A 7,751-nucleotide genomic window follows, 5' to 3' on the forward strand; every position below is an offset into this window, starting at 1 on the left:
CTCTGGAGGTTCTAGGGGAGAATCCATTTCCTTGCCTTTTTTGAATTCTAGAGCTACATTCCGTGGCTCATGGCCCGTTCCCCATCTTCAAAGCCAGTAGCTTGGCATCTTCACATCTCTCTCTGCTTTGTCTTCATGTTGCCTTCTCCTCTGTGTAACATCACCCTCTGCCTCCTCTTCTAAGGACACTTATGATCGCATATAGGGCCCACTGAGATAATCCAGGATAATGGCCCCATCTCAAGATCCTTAACTTAATTGTATCTGCAAAGTCTCTTGTGCCATATAAGGTAACATTCATAGGCTTCACGGATAGGACCTGGATATCTTTGGGGGCCATTATTTAGCCTCCCACGCTGACACACCATTATATTGTGACTAGCACCAAAAAAATGAGGAAATGTTCCTCCAGGATTTGAAAACTATTATCTGATTCAGCAAAGAAGTTGCTCACAACAGTTATGAACAAGTGAAGCTCTGACATTCACCTTTGTTGTCTCCCTTTTGTCTTACTCGTTAACATAAATGAAAATATCAACCACCTCGCATGTTTGGGGCACACTCAGTCATCAGATGCAACTATAGTTTGGTTAGAGATACAAGAGTTTGGGAAAACTCAACAAAGGCATTCTGTGAGAATCAATTGGCTATATGGAATTTATAATAAAGCATATTATATGTTTTACTATTATTTGTAAATTGTGTGCTACACATTTTTTATATATCAGTAAAATTTATAATAAACATGTATGTATCTCTTTCTATATATATCTGTATATATATATATACATGTATTCAAATATACATATACTTGACATATATACATATACAAATATTCCCAAGAGCCTGTTGCTAAGTATTTACCAGCCCACCTCTGGTTAGTGCTTATTTCCAACAGGAAAGGGAAGGAGGGGAGCCTGAGGCCCCTGCAATGGGGGAGTCATGTCTTTTGCACCCCAGGTTGTAGTTTGTAGCCCCCTGTTCTGTAATGAGTCTGTCACCCATGGTCAGCTCCACCCCCCCCCCGGTCCACAGAGGGTTAAATGGATCTAGGACAACCACCCCCGAGTGTGACTGTTTCAGTGGAAGATTAGGCTTTCTGCATTTCTTTCGAATGTTACCCATCGGCAGGGCGGGGAAGGGGGGCTCTCTACATCTCTGTGACTGACTCCTGTGCCACATTACCACCCTCCACCCCAGGTTCCCACCCAACACAGCTCTCAGCTTCTTGCCTGACTTCCTGGACCTCGAGTCTGGTCTGCCTTTCCTGTCTTGGGGTCAAGATAACACAGAGAGTGTCTATTAAATGAATAGTCGACAAGATCAAGAAGACTTGGAGATAGGTGGGCCTTGGGTTGCCAGCTCTAATTGAGTCCTTCTGCTCTAAAAAACACCTAGACTCATCTCGATTTAGAGCTCAGGCAAAAGGCCTTTAGGACAATGGCAAAGCTTAGGTCACAGAAGAGGATGTATTATTTATCTATTGCTATGTAACAAATTACCCCAAAACTTAAAAAAACAAACATTTATTATCTCACAATTTCTCTGGGTCAGAAATCTGGGCATGGCTTTATTTGCTGCTGCTAACTTGGGTCTCTCACAAGGTTGTAATCAAGGTGTCATCCATGACTGTGGTCTCATCTGAAGGCCTGACTGGGGAGGATACACTTCTGTGATATTGTTGTATAATAAGAAATATATACTTGGATCTTTGTCCATGGTTCCTGGTACACAGTTCCCAAAACTCTTGTAATTTCCTAAGTAATTAGAGCAATAGGGGCATCTTTTGTTAGAATATTTTGTTCTTGTCCTTGGTTCCTGAAACATTTTCAGAGCAATAAAAGTGAAATGACTGTCTTTTGTTTTCATAACAAACTCTTTTGAACCACATCTGAGTTTATGTTAATGAGGTGATTTTTGGAAAGCCCCTAGATTCGAGAATTGGAACTTTCAGCCGCATCCCCTGACATCTGGGAAGGGGAGAAGGAGTGGAGGTTAAATTAATCACCAATGACCAATGATTTAATCAATCATGAGTATGTAATGACGCCTTCATGAAAACCCCAAAGGACAGTGTTCAGAGAGCTTCCAGGTTGATGAACACATCCACATACAAGGAGACTGGCCTCCCTGACTCCCTGGGAACAGAAGCTCCTGAACTCAGGACCCATCTGGACCTTGCCCTATGAGTGTCTTGATTTGGCTGTTCATCTGTTACTTTTATTACATCCTTTGTAATAAACCCATAAATGTAAGTGTTTCCCTGAGTTCTGTGAGCCATTCTAGCAAATTATTGAACCCAAAGAGGAAGTCATGGGGACTTCGATTGGTCAGAAGTACAGACGACAACCTGGACTTGCAATTGGTGTGTGAAATGGGGGTGGTCTTGTGGGACTGAGCCCTCAACCTATGTGGGGTCTAATGCTATCTCCAGATAGATAGTGTCAGAATTAATTGTAGGACACCCAGCTAGTTTCCACCAGAGAGCTGGAGAATTGCTTGGTGTGGAGACCCCACAGATTAGGTGACCAGAAGTATAAGAAATGAAGTATTCAGAGCAGAGTGGTGAGCAGGAAAGGAAGACAGAGGAGTTTGTTTTCTTTACAACTTACAAGTTCACCCCCATGGTAGACAGAAGGACTCACTTAGTAGAGAGAGAAGATGGTCAACTTCAGCCAGGGCACTGAGAGGTCTGGGAGTTGGGGAGGAATGACTAGGACTCAAGGAATGGCTGAGAGTCTGGGGAGAGAACCAAAGAGTATCGGTCCTGGGAGTCCATAGGGAAAGCTTTCAAGTAGGCGGGACCAATGGGTCCCATGTGCCAATATGTCACGTGAGACAAGGATGAGAGTTGAGTTTGGGAGTGGCCACGGGGGTCTCTCATGACTTTACCAGAGCCATTTCCATGGAGGGTGTAGGGGAGGGAAGCGACCAGCATGGGCTCAGTACACACCGCTGGAGAGACTGGAAGCACAATGCTCATCAGCATTGTGCGGTTTTGCTGGCAAGAGTAGCAGAGAAGTGGTAGCTGGAGGCGCCTGGGTGCAGAAAGATTTTTCCTCTCTGTGAAATAGCATCATGTGCATGTCTGATGGGAAGGATCCTGTGGAGGGGAAATGAACAATGCAGGAGAGGGAGCATAGAGTTGCTCAGCATGTTCCTTGAGTTGAGTGGAAGGGAAGTATCTGGTCATGAGCAGATGGCTGGCTTTCAATGGGATGGTGGGATGGATGGGTGGGCAGGCTGGGTGGTGTACGGAGGTGGGTGGATGGGGCTTACGGGAGCACTTTTCTGACTGTGTCTGCTTTTTCCCTGAAATGGAAACCAAGTCATAATAGTAGCCACTTACTGGTGAGGTGAAGGGGATGAGGTGAAATGGCTCGAAGGCAGGGATGCTGAGGGTCCAGCACAGAGAAAGGACTCAGTAAATAATTGTCATCTTTCTTACCTCAATGTTACAGTGACTACATTTTCCAGACCAAATGCCCCAACTTGTCGTCTGGCATGTGGACATCAGGGGCTGAGATGCAAGACTGATTGAAAAATCAGAATGGCTCAGAAACATCTAGTCTTATAGTTTCCAAACAGTAGACAAGATGGGTATCTAGCATCTATCATATATGTTATGCAATAGATGCCATTTTCCTTAGAGTCTTTCCCAAGCAGATGAAATCATATCACAGAGCAAAACATTTTAAATATCCAGTTGAGTCAGCAGTATCTTTCTACCTGCCTCTGTCCACGGACGTTCTCTCCTTGTCGTCTTTATATTTGAAACAACTGCTATTGTTGCCTACCCCCAGGACATCTTCTTTCCCTGGATTACAGAAACAATGTTCCTAACAAATGTTCTACATTTCATCTGCTGGAGGATTATATTTTGAAATATTAATTATCCTCTCATTTTTTGATCCTGTAGACACGTGCAAATTTAGAAACTGAAAGAACACCTTAATTTATATTCTGTCACTTTGTGGGTGAGGGAAGAAGAGGCTGTTTGGTATATATTATATTTTTAGGTTTTTAAACTCCCCTTCTTTTTTCGCTCATGTGATGAGATGTAGCATTTACCAGCAACTGAGAATTCCTGAGGCAGCAGCAACAACAGCAACAGATACCCTGAGCTGGAGATTGTCTGTCACGGTGCACTGGACGTCAGCCCTCGGCTCTGCTCTCTCCGAATAAGCCAGTTAAAGGATCGTCAAAGTCAGCGGTCCAGCCTTCTCAGAAAACTCAGGCTGAGAATTGTTAGAGGTGCCTGTGGCTGGAGCCCTTAATGCTCTCCTTTAGTGTGTCTGGACACGAGTCTCTTTCTCCCACACTCGCGGGAGTCCTGGAAGTTGGGACCCTGCCTTATTTACCTGTCTATATGTGGAACCCTGTGGATTCTTGTCATACAGTAGGTGTGGACATTGGTCACTGGGGATGCCCATAATCTTTTCAATGCCCTCCAGACATTTTCACAGCCCCCCCCCAATTTGAATCCTGCCTTCCAAACTGACTTCCTTTCCCAGCCTGGTTTGGTGTCTGCCCAGGAGACACCACCTGAATGTGACTGAGAAGAGGCCCGTGAAGCATCAGGAAAACAAGCATCTGCATGGAGCATGCCAGGGGTAGCTGAGGTGGCTGTCCCAGGGTCAGTGGCAGGATCACCTAGAGTGGCGAAGGCAGGCTGGCATTGAGTTCAGCAAGCCTGGCTCTGTGGTTCTGGAAACAGCCAGAGCTGAGTTCTTCAGTCTTCCTGACGGTGCTGTGAGACTTCTCACACCCATCAATCAATCTCCTCTCACCTAAAGCAAATCAAGTTGTTCTGTGGGTGTTCACGGGACAGAATGGCTTCCACAGGTCAGATCTAGTTTGTGGGGCTCAAAGTTTATCTAACTGGGAGCTCTTTTTAAGAAGAAGAACATAAAATTATGCAAACAAAACTAATTACAAAGGTGAATAATTATTTAGCGAGAAAAAAATCACAAGAAATTATAAATTTTAAACTTAAAACATCACAACGTTCTGAAAAATAACATAGTTTAAAAAATTAATTTTCTCCCCTAACATACCTCTGGGATACTTCTTTCCTATATTTTTTTATGATAATTTTGTAATGGCATTTTCTATAGAGAGAATCAAAAGATAAATGAAGCTTTCCTTTGCCACTGTTGATTAAAATTTGATTTTCTTATTGATAGTTTAGAAAAGTTATTTTCAGCTTCACAACTTGTCATTAATGAAATGTCATGTAAAGTTTTGGATTATTTCCAATTTGGGGAAATCTTTATCAAGCTCCCATCATATGTGAGCTATGAGATTACAAGGCATTTCAAGTTTTCTTGTGCAATGGCCAATTTGAAATATTCTTTCAATAGATGACATTTTTCACCCAGTTAGTCATCAATATTTCCTTGTCACTTGCCAGTTGAGTCAACACAGTGGGCAGTGAACAAATTTTTGGAAGCCGTTCCTATACCAGATGACTTGTAATAATTTAACTCTATACTGAAGTGACTATGAATCACATAACTATATCCTACTAAACCCAAATGAAATGTATTCCCTAGCTCACTTCCTCTTCAGATCTGTAGCCACCCCAAAATCACCCAATAAGAGGAGACATATAATAGAGGGGAAATCAGAGTGGAAATAGAGAGTCCTCAGGACCAATTACAGTTAAAATCCCTTATTCTTGCAAATTTTATAAAATGTACACCATGTGAGCATTGCCAGTTCCCTCCTAGGGACCCAGAAAGACCCATGCAAATGAGGGGATCCAGATATGCAGGGTGACTGGCATCACTCTAATTCTGCCTCAGCCTCCAATAATAAATAATAATAATAATAATAATAACAACAACAACAACAACAATGTAATGCAATTTGGTCTCAGATCTGTGTAAGGGCCAAGCCACAAAAAGCTAATTAGTATCCTGAAATCCTCAATTGTCTTAACATTTTCATGGGCTTTACACCATTGTGCTGCATCCCAACTCCACAATAGAATTAGGAGAGTTTCTGTCCTGCAAATTCTCCTCAGAAGCAAGGCAATATAACTTGGTCTTGGAGATTTGCAAATTATTTAAAAGGTAGCCTGTTTGTACTGTGATCAATCCACTTAGGGTCCTGATCCTCAGTAAATTAAGGAAAATTTGTATTTAAAAATGTAGATTGTCCAGGAAGATGGCATAGACATACTTCCCCTATTCCTCTCACTAAGTACAATTAAAACACTGGACATTATACATTAAAGCAATATAAGAAGCCTCTGAAAGGTTGAAAGAAGAAGGCAGACTGGCTAGGGACCTCAAGACCCAAGGAATAGTATGGTGATGAGTTCCCTGGGTTCTCTTTTTGCCTCATGTATCCCAGACTTGGAGCTGAAGAAGCAGGGAACCTAGAAACACCAATGAGTGCAAACAAAAAAAGTCACAACAAAAGCCTGTTATCTCTAGCCAAAGGACCAGGAAGGGAGTAGCCTAGTAAGACAGAAAACTTTTAGTCAGTAACTGCCCTACTCCAGGCAAACACCCCAGAAAAACTATGGCACCACTCCTACCCATGCCAAGTAGGTGAGCCTAGACTCCCACCCTTGCCAGATTGTATAACAAGGCACTTCAGCTTTTCTGGCGGAATGGTGTCGGAGAAGGCTGAGTATGAGCTGAGACGTTAATCCACGCCAAGCAGTTATCAGGCACTACACCTCCCGAAGTACAGTGTCGGTAGAGGCCACTTGGGGAACAGTAGTGAAGCATTCCTGCCTACCCCAGCAAGGCCTAGTAGGGAGCCAGAATTCCCACCCCAGGCCAGCAGTAACAAGGAATCCTTCCCCTCCTTGGTGTCAATGGAGGCCAAGCGGGGAACCTGGACTTCAATCCCCACTTGGCAGTCACAAGGCAGTGCCTTCTGTTCACCTGCCAAAGTGGTGTCGGAGAAGCCAGCTAAAACAGACGGTTTAAATAACATCCAGAGTCTCTTAACATAATACCTAAATGTCCTGGTTTCAATTGAAAATCACTTGTTATACCAAGAAACTGGAAAATGTCAACTTGAACGAAAAAGACAGTCAATGCATGCTAACAGTGAGAAGATAGAGACGTTAGAATTATCTAATAATGATTTTAAAGCAGCCGTGATAAAAATGCTTCAATGAGAAATTATGAATATATTTGAAACAAATGAAAAATAGAAAGTCTCAGCAAAGAAATTAAAAATCTCAGGAAAAAAATAAGACATATAAAGAAGATAAGTGGAACTTTTAGAACTGAAAACTATGGCGATGGACATAAAAAGCTCAGTGGATGGGCTCAACAGCAGAAGAAACAACTAGTGAACTTGAAGAGAGAACAACAAAAGTTACCCAGTCTAAACTACAGAGACAAAATAGATGGGAAAAAAAATGAGCAGAGTCTCAGAGACCTGTGGGACTATAACAAAAGATCTAACATTTGTGTCATTGGAGTCCCAGAAAGAGAGGGAAAAAGGGCAGGACTTATGGAAATAATGGCTGAAAACACCCTGATTTTGGCAAAAGACATGAACCTATAGATTCAAGAAGCTGAATGCTTCCCAGATAGGATGAATCTAATGAAATCCATCCCAAGACACATCATAATCAAATGTCTGAAAACGAAAGAGGAAGAAAAAATCTTGAAAACAACAAGAGAGAAACAACACCTCATCTACAAAAAAAAAAAAATCAATTCAAATAGCAGCAAATATCTCTTTATTGGGTTTTGTTTTGTTTTTTTGCTAGGAAGATC

The sequence above is a fragment of the Diceros bicornis genome, chromosome 5, assembly GCF_020826845.1.
Source record: "Diceros bicornis minor isolate mBicDic1 chromosome 5, mDicBic1.mat.cur, whole genome shotgun sequence".
In the NCBI taxonomy this organism is placed as follows: Eukaryota; Metazoa; Chordata; class Mammalia; order Perissodactyla; family Rhinocerotidae; genus Diceros; species Diceros bicornis.